The following is a 20,652-nucleotide window of genomic DNA, read 5'->3' as shown; positions in this document are numbered from 1 at the left end:
AAAACGTGGGAATTTTTTAAAAGCACAAGGTTCTTGCTTTTTTCTTCAAAGCAACATGGCAATATCCATTGGGAGAATCAAGTCCCTCAGACTTTCTCATCTTACCACACCAGTGTTCAACAGATTCCCCTCCATCCTGACAATGAATACCTTAGTCAGCCTCCCAACAGAAAAACCAAGCAGGGAGAAGACAGAGCAGGACAAGTACAAGCTCTTGCAAGTCGAAATTTAAGCTGCTCTGAGTGTGTGCTAAGTGAGTGATCCCAGTGACGGAGCAGCAAAATCTAAGCCTTGAGGCTCCATCCTGGACCAGACGGTGAGCAGGGGCTTCAGGCATACAGCCCAAATCACTGGGTACTTCAATCTGTGGGTGAGACATTCCGTCTCCCCAGAATGAAGTGCTCGCTCTCAGGGGAGCTCCCAGCTCTGCCCTGCATGTAACTAGATACACTCAAATTTCAGTTCCTCGTTCTGCTGGTGCAACACTTTATACTTCAACTGTGAGGAACTGAATTATGTAAAAAGAGATTTAAAACAAATTATTTCCTAAAGAATAACTTGAAAGACATAATGTCCTAAGTGAAGACTTTTCTCGATATTCCTGGATTTTTGTTTGCTTCCAAAGGACAAAGGGATTAACTCCAGCTATCCTAAAAGGGGGTGTAGTCGAGATGCTCAATTAATGGGTGAATCAAAACTAAACATAGCTACCATTTTTTGGTCTTTCTTAGTTCCAGGCACCATGTCAAGGAGTTTATCAACATCCTTTTATTTAGGATGGCAATCCCATGAGATAGTTCTGAGTTTTATAGATGGGGGAACATCTCAATGAAGTGAGTGGCTTGTCCATGTTCGCACACCAGGGCCAGACTAGGGTAGGGAAAGAGAGGCACCTAAGTACAGAATTTAAGGAGACACTCACTCTCAAGCTTGTACAAGTGCAGGGCCGCCACCAGAGTGTGAGTGCCACCTTAAATTTACATCCTAGGAGCCTCCCTGGCTTCACCCTAGCCCTGGCATGTGCAACACAGTAGTAGTATACCTGGGATTCAAACTCAGGTCTTCCATCCCTTTCCAAAGCCCTCGATCACACCACTCATTCTGTTGTGAAGACAAGCAACCTTATGCGTGATACTCTGTTCTAAAGATGAGTCTCCACATAAGCATCCTCAAAGCTGACATCACTGAAGTGTGGCTTCAGCCCTAGGAGCCCAGTAGAGTAGCATGTGGGGTGTGGCAGGTGCACACCTACACACACCCCCCCCCAGCATCACAAAAGGCCCTTCGCCACTATAAGAGAGCCAACCCCTCAGTCAAGCTGTAAGCACAGGGTAACCCAATATTCTAAAAGGAAAAACCATTTTGTAGCTGTCCCCAGTATGCAACAGGAGAGAACAAGAAATCTGCTATGTCTATTTGAAACCTAAGTTATTGATCAATTTGTTCTGGGACAGAGGATGCAGTGCGTATTTTTCATCAATGTAAAAACCCAAACCAAAGTTATGATTAAATAACCATGGCCAGCTCCCCAGGCCTGACTCTACCCTGCTCCCAGCTTAAGCCATAAAACTTCTAATTGTTCACCAGGGGTGGAATAAAACATGTTTCTGGAGGGCAGTAAGCTTGATAGCCATGAAGCTCACCATCATCACTATGGGCTAGGAAGGGGACAGGAGCTCAGACTATTGCCTTGTAAAAAATACTCTTTCCTTCACCTGTTGTTGGTGGAGAGGATGTGTGGAAATTCTACAATGTCCGAGTTTGTCCAAATTACCTCAATTATGAGAGCAATTACTCAAAATGGCTTTTTTCAAAATGGCTTTTTTCCCATGCCAGTCACAATTTCCCATTGTAACTTTCATTTTCCTCTGAAAAGCGGTTTTACCAGAAATAGAATGGCATATTTAGATTGAAAATGGGTATCAGGGCACTTGGGTGGCTCAGCAGGTTAAGTGTCTGCCTTCGGCTCACGTCATGATCCCAGGGTCCCCTGCTCAGCGGGGAGCTTGCTTCTCCCTCTCCTCTGCTGCTCCCCCTGCTTGTGCTTTCTCTCTCTCTCTCTCACTGTCAAATAAATAAATAAAATATTTTTTTAAAAAAAAAAGAAAAGAAGGGGCGCCTGGGTGGCTCAGTCGTTAAGCGTCTGCCTTCAGCTCAGGTCATGATCCCAGGGTCCTGGGATCGAGCCCCGCATCGGGCTCCCTGCTCCGCGGGAAGCCTGCTTCTCCCTCTCCCACTCCCCCTGCTTGTGTTCCCTCTCTCACTGTGCCTCTCTCTGTCAAATAAATAAAATAAAATCTTTTAAAAAAATAAAATAAAATAAAATAAATTTAAAAACGAAAAAAAGAAAAGAAAATGGATATCAGCAAGGTAGCCTACCAGACCAAAGTGAGTTGGTCTGATAGGCATTTGTCAGAAGCCACCAGCTTCAAGACGGTAAGAGGCTGTGGGGAGTTGGCTCACAGGGGGCATAAGCAGAAACTAATGTTTTGATACTCTACACAACAGAGAAAGGTTTCTTTCTAACAGCAAAATGCCAAAGATTTAGCTTGGCAAGACAGAAAATTGGCCCATAAATGTCTCATGTTGTTTGTAGCTTGGTCTGAGAAAACAACAAAATCATGATATTTCAATTCTGGTTTCCATCCCAAGTATCATATTGTCATCTCCTCCAGCAAAGGAAAAGAAAATGGAGGAACTTGCACCATATGTAAGGTGACACTTTGTCACTTTAATTCCTAAAGATTCCTTGGAGACTTGATGCTTCTGGCATCCCCCTGGGAACTGGCTAGAAATGCAGCCCCATGGTCCCTGCTCCAGATCTACTGAATCAGACAGTGCATTTTCACAAGATCCCTGGCTATTCGTGGGCATGCTAACGTCTGGGAAGCACAGTGTTAACTTTGAGATTGGAGATGGAGAGCAAAGTGGTAATAAAAGTAACAATCATCATCGTTTCGACTGATGGAACACTTATATGGAGCTTAAATCACAGATGAGAAAGTTGACACTCAAAAAAAAGTAAATAACGTCTTTTTTTTAATTTTATTTTACTATGTCATGTTAATCACCATCTTAAAGCTCACCATTTGATCGACGGCGGAGCCAAGTTTCTATCCCAAGTCTCTCTTGATACCCAACCCAGTGTGTTGCCCACTGTCTTTGGTTGCCTGCTCTTGTGATAAAGGACACAGCAACTTCCTAGAATTCCTTGGATTCCATGATGTGGCTCCTGTACCTGAGGATAAAATGCCACATCTCTTTAGGTAGTTCTGAAATCTTTCCTTTTGAATAAAAACCTTCAAAACTCTACTAGAGGTAGACAGTTTTAAAAAAAAGTCTGCATTCCCCAAAAGTTACAAGCCATAAATGTAATCAAGATATCGTAAACTATTAAATAAAACTTAGTGGAGAAAGATCTCTTCAGTGTATTAGTCCACTGAAAATTGTCTTTTTCAGCATTCCATGAAACAATGATATTACAATTATAATCAATGAGAAGATCTCTCATCATTGACAAGTAGAAATGATAAGGTCTCAATACCCTAGCCTGACCCTCAGACAATGAAGTCCTCAGGTGTCTTTTTTTAATACTTCATTTTTATAGAGCAGTTTTTGATTTACAACTAAATTGAGAGAAAGATACAGAGATTTCCCATATGCCCTTCTGACCCCACACATGCAGAGCCTTCCCCATTACCAACATCCTCACCAGAATAGTACGTATGTTACCATTGATAAACCTACACTAACAAATTGTAATCACCCAAAGTCCATAGTTTACCTTAGGGTTCACTCTGGTGTTTGGTGTACATGCTGTAGGTTTGCATAAAGACATATATTCACCATTACACCACTATCATGCAGAGAAATTTCACTGCCCTAAAAACCTCCATGCTCCATCTGTTCATACTTCCCTCCCCCCAACCCCTGACAACTGCTAATTTGTTTTTATTAATTCCATAGTTTTGCCTTTTCCAGAAAGTCACATAGTTGGAGTCATACAGACTGGCTTCTTTCACTTAGTAATATGAACTTCGGTTTCCTCCATGTCTTTTGATGGCTTGGTAGCTCATATCTTTTTAACACTAAATAATACTCTATTGTCTGGATGTACTCAAGTTTATTTATCCATTCACCTACTGAAGAATATCTTGGTTATTTCAGGTTTGGGTAATTATAAATCAAGCTGCTCTAAATATCTGTGTGCAGGTTTTTGTGTGGACGTAAGTTTTCAACACTTTTGCGTAAATACCAATGAGCACGATTGCTGGATTATATAGTAAGAGTAAGCTTAGTTTTGAACTCAACTGTCTTCCAAAATGGTTGTACCATTTTGCATTCCCATGATGGCATCTTTTTTCATGTTATATCCCTGGTTCTTTACACCATAGCACATAGTGTTACGCACCCAGCACACAGCAGGTACCCAATAGATATTTGTGGAATAATGAAAGAAAGAATTGTTGTATTCCTTTTTTTCCCAATCACTAAGCACTCACTTGTTCAGCAAATATTTTTGAAGTACCAACAAACTCAGACAATGTGTTAGATATCGTCTAATGGAAGATATTAAGCTTTATTTTGTTTTCGAATACTCAGAATAGAACAGGCATTGGGATCCAGAGGTGCATCCTGCCTCTGTCATCATGCCAGTCCCTACCGGTCTGTTCCATCACCTATTGAATGGGGCAAAAATGAGTTAATTTCTTGGGTGTTGGGGTGGAGTAACTGAGATAATGTATATAAAATGAGAATCACATGCTTACCACATAGTATAAGCTCAAAAGTAGTAGCTAAAATCATTGATATCATTTGTTTATGATAAAAGATTTTCCATCTTTTAAATCTTTACAAAAATGGGTGTAAGTCCATATTCTTCACAAATCCATTCTTCTTTTGAGGTGAAGTCAGTTTCATGGTGGCCTTCCCTAAGAAGAATAATTAATTAGGAACTCCAAGAGGAAGCGACAGACATCTCAAATGCCTCCCAGAAATCCTGGATTGAAAGCAGGCTTGGTAGTTTTGGGGAAACCCAACACCAGACCAAGTGTGGGGAGAGGAGAATGCCCCCTTTGCTGCAGGGGGAGCCTCCTACCACAGGCCTACAGCAACAGATCTTATAGACCCTACAGAGATCTGCCACCTCCCAGAGAAATAAAACTCATATTTACTATGACATTATCATAGTGGGGGAGGGAATCCTTTTTTTCCAACAGTTGATGACTGTGACTCTGCAATAGGACACCTTACTAGACATATCTGAAATAGGAAACTAGCTAAGTCACTTTCTGAAAGTTCTGGCATCTTCTCTATACACCTTCATCAACACCAAGCAAAAATAATAATCCTAGGAATCAAGAAAAATGGCCACCAGGAAGTAACCTCAGCCCTTCCTTGGCATGGTTTTCATATGTGTGTCTGCCAGCCCCTGGGGCTTCTTGTCACCCCACAGAGCTAGACATCTTTCTGCCTTATCAATATTCACTGTTATCAGGGCTCCTCTAAACAAGTTTCAGGAGGTTCTGATGTTGTGTTTTTGGATCAATGTTCAAATAAGCCAAGACATTTTCTTGTGCTAGTTAAGAGTGTGGCCTCTGGAGTTATACTGGCTGCAATTCTCATTAGCTAGGGCACCTTGGACAAATTACCTACACCTTTGTGTCTCAGTTTCACCATCTGTAAAATAAGGATAATACAGTATCTAATAATAGCATCATTTTCAAGATGTTAAAAAAACAACAATCGTAGGGTACATAGCTTCAAAGATTTTCTAACTCATTATTAAGTAGGGGACCAACAGGTTGTAAAAATGGTTCAAAGAACATCTGAGGGATTGAGATTTTATAGACACTGAAGAAATTATATCAAAATAAGACCATTAGATTTTAGCTGTAAAGCTGGTTAATATCCTATAGGCAATAAATCCATAACCTTTGGAGTTATCTTGTCCACTATACATCTCTACCAGACAAAACCTACACATTGACAAGTGATTTGAAGGGGCACTATCCCTCCATCTTTTGTGTCCACACTGCATTCCCACAGAGACTTCAAGTGGCAGCAATTCTGTCACTTCCTTGTACTCATTTTTGTTGCGGGTAGAGATCTCATGAGGGTCATGCACACCTATATGCAAGGGATGTGCCTCTCTTTTCTAGGATTCAATATGATGTTTGTGCTGAGCCCCTATTCCCACCAGGAGGCTCATGACAGTCTGTATGGGGTGTCCCACTCCCCTGCCTGGAGTCTTACACACAACTTGAGGTTGACATAGAACCAAGGCTGTGGGAGCCATGCAGGGTGGGAGGGTGGCAGGGCAGCTGGTCGTCACCGTCACCAAGCCTCACCCTCAGCTGGTATGTCCAGCATCGGGATAACCCTCAGTGGTTGGTTCCTACAGGACACTCCTGGGCCCATCTCATGTTCTGCCCTGAGAGTGGCTTTCCATAAGTCTGTGCTGTTCTGCACACACAGAAGCATTTGTGATTGCTTAGCCAGCCACACCGGCTCTACATCCTTCAGAGCCATCACAGATGGATATGCCCAGCCATTTACCCTTGACTCGTAAAGCTTTTTTTCTGATATAATCTCCCCCCACAGGTACACACATCTGAGACAGCCCTCCTCACCTCTTGCTTCTCCTCTAGTCAGGAGGTAGCCACCAAAGCCGCTCTCCCAGCCCAGAAGGGTGAGAGTTCCCAGACTGGTCACATGGATGATCACTTAAAACTAATTACTCACTTGTGTCAGAGAGATGGCCCCCAAACATCTGGTTCAGATAATCCTCCTCTCCTCCCCGAAGCCCAGCCTGAAACGTTCTACCAAATGTTGCAGGAAAACATACAACCTGCGCAGCATCCTAGCTGTCCATGGCCAACTGTGCAAGCCAACCTCTGGGAACAAATCTGCACCGGGCAGAGAAGCTCTGATTTCAGTGTGGTCATTTTGCACGTTTCAGGACAGAGCACACCCACCTCCTCCCTCTCCATCACCCCAAGAGAGGAACCTTACCCTGAATCATACTCTAAACTCTAAGGCACTGCCACCAGGGAGACTGCCCTAGAGTTCTATGATGCCAGCATTTTACGCTTTCCACAAAATCCCTCCATTCATTCATTTGTTTATTCAATAAACCTTTAATAGGATTCCCCAACTAGACCCAAGGTGCCAGACAGTAGGAATTTCAGAGAAAGTCCACAAGATCACCTGTTACAAGCCTCTCTTGCTAGACAGCAGTCCTGGAGAGGGGGAGGTAACACTCAGAGCCCACAACTACTTCAGTGGGGTAGCCTGGACTACCACCTACTGTGCTGATGACTACATCCATGGAGACACTGAGGCCTGAGGTTCCCGAGCACAGCTGGCTGAGGAGGTCAGCTCAGACATGTAGACTTTCTCTTCCTCCTCTTCTGTCCATCAGCCCCCCAGACCAAGGAGAAAACATCAATTTAGTTTCATGCTGTCTGCTGTTGTTGCTACAACAACTCCATTCACACCAGCAAAGAGGTCCTTGTTATTCATCTGGTTGCTATACAAAGGAATTTAAAACTTTCCAGAACCTTCAGGGCATCTACTACATTGAACTTTGTCTAAAACGTATCAGCAGTTTTCGCTTTCCATTCTGTGAGGAGTGGCTTGAAAACTCCCTCACTATTAGAGATGTCCCAACCCTAATTCCATGTGGCTTCTCCCAACCCTTACAGTTAGTCAGCCCCCACCTCTCTACCTGTGGGCCTGGAGAGCTGGCTCCACTGTCACCTCAACCCATCAAAGCAGCTCTCCAACTGACCTCTTAGCCTCCACCCACCACTGTCCCTGGAATGATCTCTATAAAATGCCAATCTAACCAGGACCCCTGCCCCACCCAACCCACTGAAGTCATCCTCACGGCCTCCTAAGCTCTCCAACTGACCTCACAGCTCCTAAGAAATAGTTTTGAAGAACTTCATTGGCAAGACCTTACACGATCTGACACCAACCGACCTTACCAGCCTCATCTTCCAGTACTCCCCACGTCCGTTCCCCTGGCCCTGTGATCCAGTGACACCAAATGCCAAACTGTTCCCCACTACCCTGTTTCATGTTTTCATACCATTCCACACCCAGAATGCCTTTCCCTATTCCTCCACTTGGAAATCTCAAAGTCACCCTCACCCATTCAGTTGTCAACACATTGGTTAACCACTCACCATTGTCTTAAGAAAGTGAATTGTGGCTTTGTCTATTTCTGTGTTACTTTGCCCATTTATCTATCATGCTGTGCATTGTTTGCTAAACTAAACACTGCGCACTGTTTAGCACAATTATTTTAATAAATCAATAACAAGACTTGTATTTTTAATTTCTCTATTTATAATCCCTAACATAGTGCCAAGGCATATGGTAAACACTCAAGTTATGTCTGACAAAGAAAGGAAATGAAGGGGAGGGGAGGGAAGGGGAGAGGAGGGGAGGGATGGGACAGGAAGGGAAGGGAAGTGTTGGGGAGGGAAGGGTTGGGAGGGGTAAGGGGGGAGGGAAAGGGAAGAAAGGAAGGAATGGGAAGGAAGGAAAGAAGAGGGGATGGGAGGGGAGGGGAAGGGAAGGGGAGAGGAGGAGAGGCAAGGGGAGGCAAGGGAAGGGGAAATGAGGGGAGGAGAGGGGAAAAAAGAGAGAGAGAAAAAGAAAGGCCAAAATGCCCCTAACCAAAGTTCACCTACACTTTCTTTTCCCCATTTCCACCCTCTACCTGCATCTGACAGTAGGACTACATATTCGTCAGGCCATTTCTTAACTTTGGGGTACTGCAGATGAAGGAGCTGAAGCAATATTTGCAGTGTGAGGCAAAATTTTTTTTTCCTATATACTCCCATTAAAGCCATCAAAAAATTAGATTAGTGGTTTTGACATTTGTCTGCCTACTTGCTGATCTAAGCCTCTAAATAGAGCCTCTATAGTCCTTTCTTATAGCCCATCTCAGTGTTTATAAGGTGGTAGAAGTTGTGGGACTTACCTGTCGCTGGGCCAAGGTCAGAGGGAGCAAAGCACAGCTTTATTAGACTTTGGAAAAGTTCCCAATAGGAGGCTCCTTCTCACATATATGCTTTGTAACTGGCATATACCTCTAGCGCTTCTAACCCTGCTGAAAGGGTGGGCCATGGCCAGTAACCCTCACCTAATATATCAGTGGAGATCTTGCTCCTACTACGTTTTGTTCCTTACTCCTTCTCTCCACGGCTGGGCTGTGTGAGGCCACTAGGAAATTGTTAGAGTTCCCTTCCCTCAGGACAGTCTTGCTACTCAGATTCACTACAGGTGGGGATTGGGGGTTTATGCCTTGTGGCAGAATCAGAGGCTCCTACAAACAGGGGTACCTTAAAAAGTCATCTATCCAAGTTTCTCACTTTATAATGGAGGAAGCAGGGGATCTACTGGGGAATGAGCCATCTGCTATCACTAAGCAGAAGTGAGTGAACTGGCTAAAGAAGCATTTTGAAAGCCACTTTCCACCCTGTTTGGGTCACTCTGGGCACCAGAATCTTGACTGCAATAGACAATTCTGCTCACATAGCTCAGGGATCTCTACAGAGTAATACCTGTGTGTGGGCAGTGGTGGGTGGTTAACACAGCACCTTATGACAACAGGGTCCATTCAAAAGCACTGATCTCATACTCTGAAAAGAAAAATAACTATATTTCTCTTGAGTGACAACCTAAGCTTGTAGTCATACAAATACAATCAGCTTCTAGTTCTTCCTTGAGTAGAAGTCCTGAGCTGCAAAGAGTCAGGAAAGACTCCTTGTTCTCATCTGCTCTGGCTACTTGTCTTCTTCCAGGCTATGATAACCCTCTTAGGGCCCCACAGCTCTCCTCCTTGTGAATGCCACTTCCTTTCCTGAGTCAAGGTCATCATTTTCAGCTTCAGCTTGTGCTTTTCTCTAAGCTTCTTTGCTCTAGCAATAAAAGGCTATTTCTATATTTGACAACTTTTTACAGAAAGGTTAGATGGAGGAGGGGGAGTTCCAATGTACCAATGGATTTGCTCCATTGGTTGGAAGCAGGGTGACTTGTTATTTCCTGTGTAATATTAATAAACACTCACCCTAAGTGGAACAGGTCAGGGTATTTCCTGCTTAACTATTTCATGCCTATGCTCCATGGACTACATTACCAGAGAAGAGTAAGACCATGGGGAGCTGTTGGGATTTCTTTTTTAATATAGCTTGATCTGGTGCAATAACTTTCCAGAAAATAATTTACCTAAATTAAAAGAGTGATGTTTCCCTGGACAGCACTCTGGACTCCAGGCTAATGAGATTTGGACCCTTTGAAAAATACTTAATCTACCAAGTTCGGGACTCAGAAAGCACTGAGCTAAAGACTTAACATTATTTCATTTGATTCTCATAATGGCCCATGAGATAGATACTGTTGTCATTACCACCTTGCAAATAAAAATGCTAAGGTTTTAACAGGTTGAGCTGTGCAGTATTACACACATTAAGTGGCAGGATTAGCTCCATTTGGTGCTCCAGCCAAAGCAGAGCGTTTAACCATTATACCAAAATGCTCAGGCACCTACAGTAATGGACAGTGCTGCACTCCTGTGTTGCAGTGCCAGAAACTATGCTTTAAATAGAAGCCACGTTTCTACAAAGGCACTCTTCCTTGACTGCCAAGTGCAATCCTCTTCAGAATGACCTATAACCTCATACATCTCCGCTATGACCTGTCACCTTCTTTCATCTCTGCTATCTCTAAACGACTTGTCTTCAGTCTTCCAAGTCTCAGCACTTTGGCCAGCTCGTCTCTTGGCAAGGCTGGAGATGACAGGAGAATGTATTAAACCCAAAGTTTTCCTGCGAGGGGGAAGGAGAGATCATGACTTTGAGTAGAACTTAGATACTGATGAAAAAGATTCATGTCAGAAATCTCAGCTGAGCGTCTCTAAGGTCTGGGACACACACATGTAAACCCACTTTGTCTTTTCATATGCCCTTACGTGAACCTGGGCTTTGTAATTTGCATTCTCTATTATTCCCAATCCTACTTCTTTATACTCTTTAGACCTCTTCTAATTGATTCCATACTTGAATCTTATTTTGATTCTGCTGTTGTTGGGTGGAATGTTCTGTAGATGTCTGTTAGGTCTAGTTGACTTATAGTGTTGGTGAAGTCTTCTATTTCCTTGTTGATCTTCTTCCTAGTTGTTCCATTTATTATTCAAAGTGAGGCGTGGAAGTCTCCAATTATCATGGTTGTGAAATGCCTGTATCTCCCTTCCATTCTGTTACTTTTTGCTTCATGTATTTTGGAGCTCTAATGTTAGATTTACTTTAATTACATGTTCATAGTTGTAACTTCTTGGCAGATTGACCCTTTCACATATACATAATACCCTTATTTGTCTCTTGTAACAGTTTCTTGTTTTTTGGTTTTACTTTAGTTATTTTATCTGGCATTAGTAGAGGCACTCAGCTCATTTTTGGTTACTGTTTGCATGGTATGATTTTTTTCAATCCTCTTACTTTCCACCTGTTTGTGCCTTTGAATTTAAGTGTGTCTCTTTTTTTATCTTATTTTATTTAAATTCAGTTAATTAACATATAGTGTATCACTAGTTTCAGATGTAGAGTTTAGTTATTCATCAGTTGCATATAACACCCAGTGCTCATTACATCACATGCCCTTCTTAATGTCCATCACCCAATTACCCCATCCCCTGACTCCCCTCCCCTCCAGCAACCCTCAGTTTGTTTCCTATAGTTAAAAGTCTCTTATGGTTTGTCTCCCTCTCTGATTTTTTCTTATTTTATTTTCCCTTCCCTTCCCCTATGATCTTGTTTTGTTTCTTAAATTCCACATATGAGTGAAACCATATGATAATTGCTTTTCTCTGACTGACTTATTTCGCTTAGCATAACACCTCCAGGTCCAACCACATCATTGCAAATGGCAAGATTTCATCATTTTTAACTGCTGAATAATATTCCATTGTATTTATATATATCACATCTTTATCCATTCATCTGTCAGTGGACATCTGGGATCTTTCCATAGTTTGTGTGTCTTTTATAGACAGCATATAGTTGGATGATTTTTAAAAATCTATTCTGCCCATCTCTGCCTTTTAATTGGAGAGTTTAATACATCTATATTTAGCATAATTACTTGTAAGGTAGGATTTGTGTCTGTTATTTTGCTATTTGTTTTCTGTATGTCTTATATCTTTTTTTCTTTTTCTATCCTTAAGTCATGACATTCCTTTGTGTTAAAGAGGTATTTTTAATTTCCTTGTTTCTTTCACTATTTTTTTCATCCATTTTCTTAGTGGTTGCCTGGGAATAACAATATGTATTTTAATTTATAGCAACCTAGCACAGATTAATACCAACTTAATTTCAAGGGTGTACAAAACTCTGCTCCTATATAATGCCATTTCCTATCCCTTCCTTTGTGTTGTTATTTCATACAAATTATATCTTCATACATTGTACACCCATCAATACAAATTTGTAATTATTTCTTTATGCAGTGCTTTTAAGTCAGGCAAGAGGAAAAAAGTTACAAACAAAAAATACATTGGTACTATGTTTTATATTTATCTATGTAGTTACGTTTACTGATTTTCTGTAGTTCTTGTTCAGATTCAAGTTACTCTCAGGTGTCCTTTCCTTTATTTCAGCCTGAAGGATCCCTTTAGTGTTTTTAAAGGCAGATCGGCTAGTAAAAATCTTTCTCAAGTTTTGTTTATCTTTGAATGTTTAAATTTCACCTTCATTTTTTGAAGTATAGTTGTGTGAAATAATTCTTGGCTGATATTATCTTCCTTTGGTACCTTGACTATACCATCCCACTGCCTTCTGGACTCCATGGTTTCTGATGGGGAATTAGCAGTTAATTTTATTAAGGGTCCTTAGTACATGACTGATTACTTCTCTCTTGCTGCTTTCAAGAGTCTCTGTCTTTGATTGTTAATACATAAAATTGTGTATCTCTTCAAGTTTAGCCTCTTTGGAGTTCATTAAGCTTGTTATACATTATAGTTTTTCATCATATTTGGGAAGTTTTCAGCCATTATTTCTTCAAACACATTTTCTACCTCTCTTTTCCCATTGCCCATCCCCACCCCACCCCCGCCTTTGCAGATTCCTATTATTGTGTATGTTGGTATTCTTGATGATGTCCCACAGGTCTCTCAGGCTCTGTTCATTTTTCTTCATTCTTTTTTTCTTTCTTTTCCTCAGGCTAAATCATTTCAATTACTTACCTTCAAGCTTGCTGGGTTTTTTCTGCTTGTCTGCGCACATGTTGAAACCTTATAGTGAATTCATTTCAGTTATTGTACCTTTCAACTCTAGAATTTCTGTCTGGTTCCTTTTTATAATTTTTATCTCTTTACTGATATTATCTGTTGTGTGAGACATCATTCTCATACTTTCTTTTAGTTCTTTAGATATGTTTTCCTCTAGTTCTTTGAACATATGTAAAATAATTGATTTAAAGTCTTTACCTTGTAAGTTTAACATCTAGGCTTCTTCAGTTTCTAGTGACTATGTTTATTCCTGTGTAAAGGCCATATTTCCTTCTTTTTTGCATATCTCATAAATTTTTGTCAAACTTGAACATTTAAAATAATGTGGCAATTCTGGAAATCAAATTCTTTCTGCACTCTCCAACAAGAGTTTGTTGTTGCTACTATTTATTGTTACTGCTCTTGATGGTTAAGTGACTTTACTGAACTAATTCAGTAAGATCTGCATTCTTTGATATGTGTCAATACTGACGTCTCTGCTTTGTTAGCTTAGTAGTCAGCTAATAATAAGACAGAGACTTCCTTAAATTCCTGGAATCAATAAGACTTCCTGTCTTTGCCAAGGGGTTCGTTATGCATGCTGACCATTCCATCAACACTCAGTTAGGTATTTAAGGTAACTAACAACTCTGCTTTAGCCTTTATAAGCCTTCTCTTCCTGAGAAGAGCCTCAAAGTCAGCCACAGATGAGAACTAAAAGCCTTCTCAGGTCTTTCCTGAGCATTCACAGAGGCCAAAGCATGCACATGGGCTTCTAGATTCTCAAGAATATGTTAAAGCTCTTCAAAGCCATGAATGGAACTGTCATTCTTGAGCTTTTCCTTTTAAGAGTTTTGGATAGCTTATTATTTGGCTAAATTGTTATCCACTATCTTGGGCAGCCATGATATTAAGCAATTGTCCTTCAAATCATATTCAGCAAGAGCCCCCAAGGAAAAGATTTTTCACACTAGGTTAGCTCTGAATCAGTTAAATAAGAACAGCATTGAAAATGGACTCTTCCAGGGACCCATATGACAGATCAAATAATGACAATTCTCTGGAAAGAGGGCTTTGAAAGAGTTCCAGCCCTGCTCTGCTCCCTCTAGTGGATGGCAGACTGCTAGTTTTCACTGTGATTACAGGCTGCTGGTTTTCAAGGTTACCATGGAGCTAGAAATAAAGGGATGAGAATGGGGAAAATTAAAACTCCATTGTTCATACTAACTTTTCATACTAAGATTCAGCTATGTTTCTTGAATAAATGATGCTCCACAGATTGCTTCAAGCCTTTGGTTAATTTCCACCATTTTGAAAGAGTTGATTCTGGCAATTTTGCCAATGTTCTTATTGATTTTATGGGGGAAAGTATCTTCAGAGGTTTTTATTCCATCATTTTCACTGAGGTCCAACCCAGATTCATTTTATATCAATGTTTCTTTGCTCTGTTTGGCCCACTTTCATTTCTGGCTGCTCTGTTTCTGTTCCTTTCCATTCCAGTTTCCTCATTTCCCACTTTCAATCAAAACAATTTTTTTTTTTTTTTTTTTTTTGGTCAGACCTCAAGTCTTGCAAATATTCCTTACTTAGGGGTTTTATCATTTCTCCTCCAGATTATTACAATAGTGTCCAAATTGGCCCATTTGCAAAATGTCTTATTCTCTTCTAATCTTTTCACCACCCCAGAGATAGATTGATTATTTAAAAATATAAACATGACCTTGTCTTCCCTTGCTTAAGCCCTTCCATAGATCCACATCACCTTCAGGATAAAGTCCAGTTGTTATCATGGCAGGGCATAAAATGCCCTCTTGATTTCGCCTTAAATCTCCTTTCTACCCTTGCAGCTCTTACCCTAGCCATACATAAATATGAAATTCTATATAAATTCTACACTCTCATTACTATTCTTTTCCTTTGTTCTCCTAGTGAATTCATTGATTCACTCAATACTTATTTTCTAAACACCTACTATGTGCAGGTCCTATGTAAGGCACAGGGTAAAAGGAAGTGAACAAGACAGGCAAAGTTCTCCCTGCAGATGTCACATCAGAGAAAGAAACTAACTCTGATCAAGTAAATTAATTTAAAAAAAACTGGATGATTACAAAACGCTAATTTCAATGAGGAGATTAAATGGGATAATAGTAACTAAAGAAACCTTCATCATTTGGTTTGGGAGAAATAGTTCTCTCTAAAAAAGAAATATTTGAGCAGAGACCTAAAGAATGACAAGGAGCCAATAAGACATGAGAGGAAAAAGACTCTATGCAAAAGCCCTGAGACCAATGAAACCCAGATAGAAATTAAAATAGAGAAAAATTGTCCCCCAGACCTCCATACATCCCAGTGAACACACACACATGCTTACACATGCGCACACTTAACTTAGGTTCCTGAGGTGAGTAACTGCTGAACAGACCAGCTGACAGATGGGAAATCCTTGCACGGAGCTATGACAAGGGGAAGTCTGTGGGAAAAGGTGCTGTTATTTAGCTGGCCCACCCCTGCTGAGTGAGTCCAAAGTTTCCCTTGGATTCATTCCCACCTGAACTTCCACCCTTATGAGCTAAAAAAGACCTTTAACATTCATGTTTTATACAAAGAAAGAGATGAGGATTAAGTAGCAGCTGCTTAGAGTTTGGTGTAGAGAAGAAACACATATATGTTTGGTTGTAAAATGATTATATTTTAAAAAAGAAACTTAAAACCCTCCACCCATGCTTCTCAGTCTTGTGATCCAGTTAAGGAGTGTTGTGTAAACAAAGCCCTTGAAGGGAGAGGGCAAGAGGAATGAGAAAGTGTTCCACAAAGGGGTGTTGACTGAGGAGGTGATAGACTCTTGCAACTAACAGAGTATCCAGCCCACACAGACCCCGCTGACATTGAAGATTTCTTGCAGAAGTAGAACCACAGCCTGATGGTGCTGGAAAATTCTTCCTGATGCTGCCACTCTCTGCATTCATTCATTTAATAAATAACTGTTGAGTACCTACAATGTGCTAGCTCCTTCTCAAGGTCAAAAGATACATCAGTGAAAAAATAAAGATCCCTTGTAGCATTATATCCTAATGGGGAGAAAAAAACAGTCAACGAGTAAATAAATAAGTAACATATAGAATGTGTCAGATGTTATTAAGTGCTATGAAGGAAAACTAAGGCGGGAAAGGGAATTAAGAAGTGCTGAGAGGTTCTGCTTCCAACCAAGATGGAGTAACAGGAACCAGATTTACCCTTCCGTTTAAAACAACTATAAAATCTGGATAAAACATATAAAACAATAGTTTTTAAGTCATCAGATATCAGGGGAATGACAGACAAGGAGCAAGAAACAAATAAAGCAGACATACTGCCTGAAGAGATTTTCCATGCTGGAGCACAGGGAGGAGGAACACAGGCCAAGCCCAGGGCACTTCCTGACTTGAGAAGATGGACCTGAGAGTCTGGGGAGACCACGGCAGCTAGAGTTTTCAGGAAAGAGAGGACGGAGCCATTCAGAGAGGACCAGAGAGGACAGAGCCATTCAGAGAGAAAACTCTGGAGATCTTCAAAGGGTCTACCCCTAGTATTTAGCCAAGTACTGATCAGCACAAGCACATGAGGAAAGTCCCCAAGGATGGGACAAGAATGATTGGGGGTGAAGTGTGCCTGATGGGTTTGAGGCACAGCAAGAGGCTTGATGTGGCTGTGGAGATCCAGAAGGGAACAGTAGGAGGAGAAATCAGAGAAGTAATGGCAGCAGGGGACAGCTTAGGTACAGACTTGTAAACCATTGGAAGGACTTCTAGGTTTCACTACAAGTGAGATAGGGGCCATTAGAGAGTTTTGAACAGAGAAGTGGTTTATCTGCCTTATGTTTTAATTTAAAAGAATCACTCTCAAACAGAATGGAGAATAGATTTTAGGGAAAAGGCAAAAGCGGTGAAGCACTTTGGAGGCTATTCTTATAACCCAGCAGAAGTTCATGGTGGCCAGGACCATAGAATAGAAGTGGAGGTGCTGAGAATATATCAGATCCTGGATGTATTTTGGGAGAACCAAAGGATTTGTTAATGGGTTTATTCTAGAAAGTAAAGCTGTCTTTTTTTTTTTTTTTTAAGATTTTTATTTATTTATTTGACAGAGAGAGCAAGTGAGCACAAGCAGGGGGAGTGGCAGGCAGAGGGAGAAGCAGGCTCCCTACTGAGCAGGGAGCCCGATGTAGGGCTCAATCCCAGGACCCTGGGATCATGACCTGAGCCAAAGGCAAACGCTTAACTGACTGAGCCACCCAGGCACCCTGAAAGTAAAGCTGTGTCAATATTAAGGAATCTTTCAAACTTGACTTTTATCTTACTCTTTTCTATCCATACAGCAGGTATTATGAGCTAACTTAGGCCTTTCTCCAAGAAAGACCAACCATCCTCTCTATTTTATTTAATTTTTTTCATGGAACCAGAGTGTAAAGATCTGAGACTCGGGTTGGGTTTGGGTATAGTGAAATAGAAATAATAGTTGCCTTTGCCTAGTTAGTCTGAACCCTAACTAGCTTAGGAAACACTGGTATTCTGTGTGGCCCAGTCTTGCTTTCCAGAGTTCTTTAAATTCGATTATGATCTTCTTTATAATTATTCCTTGTGCATATTTCCTCTGCAGGAACTTCATTAGAAGGGGTGACAAGAACTTGAGATAGGACTCAGGTATTCCTAGTTCCTTTGACTCATTGCCATAGTACTACTGAGATCCACACACTATTTCTAACAGGATGTTATTAATATAATTCATCACACCAGTGAATTAATAGAATACAACTCTGTATTCATTTTAACAAATTCTTAAACAATGTAAAAAAATTCAAAATCGCTATTGTTTATTTTAAACCCTAGTAAAAGTGAATAGAAGACTTTTTTAACATGACAAAGGATATTGATCTCAAAATTAATTGACAGAAGCAACCCTAAGTGTATATATATATTAGACAAATTCATATGAAAGCCAAAGATAAGACAAGAACAACAGGTACCCTGTACTTTATTTACCATTCTTGGGTAACTTCTGGATAATACAATAAGATAAAATAAAGAAACAAGACTTACATATGTCTTGTATGCTTTAAAAATGTCTTATAAATGAAAAGCTTTATTTATTTGGAGAGTATATCATTGTATACTTAGAAAACAAGTACAAAAATATTAAATGGGAATGGGGAAAATAGGCAAAGGGAATTAAAAGGTATAAACTTCCAGGGGCCTGGGTGACTCAGTCTATTAAGCATCTGACTCTTGATTTCAGTTCAGGTCGTGATCTCAGGGTCATGAGATTAAATCCTGCATTGAGCTCTGTGCTCAGTGGGGAGTCTGCTGGAGATTCTCTCTCCCTCTCCCTCTACCCCCATCCCCACTTGCTCTCTCTCTCTCTTTAAAATAAATAAATAAAAATTTAAAAAACGGCATAAACTTCCCGTTATAAATAAGTCATGAAGATAGAAAGTACAGCATAGGGAATATAATCAATAATATTATAGTAATGTTGTATGGTGACAGATGGAGACTACTTACCAAGGTGAGCACTGAGTAATGTATAGAATTGTCAAACCACTGTGTGGTACACCTGAAATTAATATAACATTGTATGTCAACTACACTTTAAAAACATATTTTTAAAAAAATAAAAATTGTAAAAATTGAATGAAAAACTTTTGAGCTAATAAGATAGTTCAATAATGTGGCTATAAATATGTATTTTAAAATAGTTTTTCTTATATGTCAACAATAAAAATTATAAGATATAAGAAGATCCTTTTTACGATAAAAATATTTGAACTTCCTATGAATAGACCTAAAAAGAAATTTTCTAGAGTCATATTAACTGTACTTATATGCTATTTATAGAATTTATACTATATTGACATAATACCATGTGCAAATTAACACCTTGACTGTGGGGAAATCAAAGGGAGAGGGACAATATTAGAGGCTGGCAGGTCAGTTGACAGGTCATTGGTATATTCTAGGCAAGAGATGATAAGGCTCTAAAGTAGCAGAGTGGCAACAGATCTGGTAAGGAGGAGAAAACTTGGCTGATATTTAAGAGCTAGAGTTTGACAGAGGGTTGTAAACAAATAAATGAGAGGCGAGGGGAATAGTTCAGGGTAATTCTTAGCCATATGCAAATCAACTGACTGAGACAGGGAGTACGGGCACAAGAGCAAGAGATGGAGAGGAAAAAATGTTGAGACATGTATTTAAGTTCCTATGAGACATCAAAGTGAAAATCCAGGTACCTTACTGTGTTATTCTTGACTTAGAGGAGATTATTTCATTTATTCTATATATTTAATGAATATTTATTGAGATCTTGGTCACATATGTAGACTTAAGAGTCATCAGCCTATAGAATTTCAGGAATTAGAGGTGATAACGAAGGAAGAATGGATTAAATGGACAAGAGCAGAGTGCTAAGAGATCACCAATAATTAACATCCAGCAGGAAAGAAGGAACCATAAAAGAATATAAGAAGGAATGGCCCAAGAGGTAAATGGAAAAACAGGTTGACGTGGTGCCACAGAAATTAGAGATGACAAACAAGGGGCTGTTAATTGTACCTAACGGCACAGAGCAGTTAAACAACATGAGACTTTGAAAGAGCCTCAAAATCAGAAAAATATTGGTGACACTCGCTTGATAAATGAGTTGAAGCTCTAATTATAAGCAGTAAGAGTCAAAAGAGGGTATTTTCTAAGACAGTTATCCTCATAGTGGTTTTAGGGGAATTCTTGTCCAAAGATCAAGGGAGATCTCCTTCTCTCTGCGATGGCTCCCATTTATAAATATATATATTTTAAATAAGGCAGTCAGTAAATCACTCACAGCTCATAGAGGCAGGCATATGTTATACTGGGTTAATCAAGAAAAATGTCCCTTTATTTTCCATTCAAGATAACATTAAGTAATACCCAAAAGTTGCTCACACTGGCTTCTCAGACCTACGTAAATATGTCCTATTATGATATTTTGGGCTACAAGTAAAAGCAAACCCCAATTCCACTTGCTTAAGTAAAAAATATTTTTCTTATCTCACACAAAGGAAGCCCAGTGGTGGGAGAACTCTTGGGTTGGTTAATTCAGACGATAAAAAATATTAGGTTTTCCTGGTGCAAGAACCGGGTTGAGGGGAACGGGCGAGGCCGGGGGTTGCCTGTACTGCCCATGCCTAAGGGAGTAAGTTTCATTCAGAGCAGGCATGTTGGCAAGCTCATTTGGCTGGCACATCCAAGCCTTGCTCTCAACCACTCTACAAGAAATTAAGATGATATGTGGATATCTTTCCTGATTGTTGCTTCCGTTTCTCAATCAGTTTACAATTTGCTCAGGGAAGAAAGATGTTATTTGCTGGA

Source organism: Mirounga leonina, unplaced genomic scaffold (assembly GCF_011800145.1).
Source record: "Mirounga leonina isolate KUSES-001 unplaced genomic scaffold, KU_Mleo_1.0 Mir_129, whole genome shotgun sequence".
Classification (NCBI taxonomy): Eukaryota; Metazoa; Chordata; class Mammalia; order Carnivora; family Phocidae; genus Mirounga; species Mirounga leonina.
Note: the sequence above shows the minus strand (reverse complement) of the source record.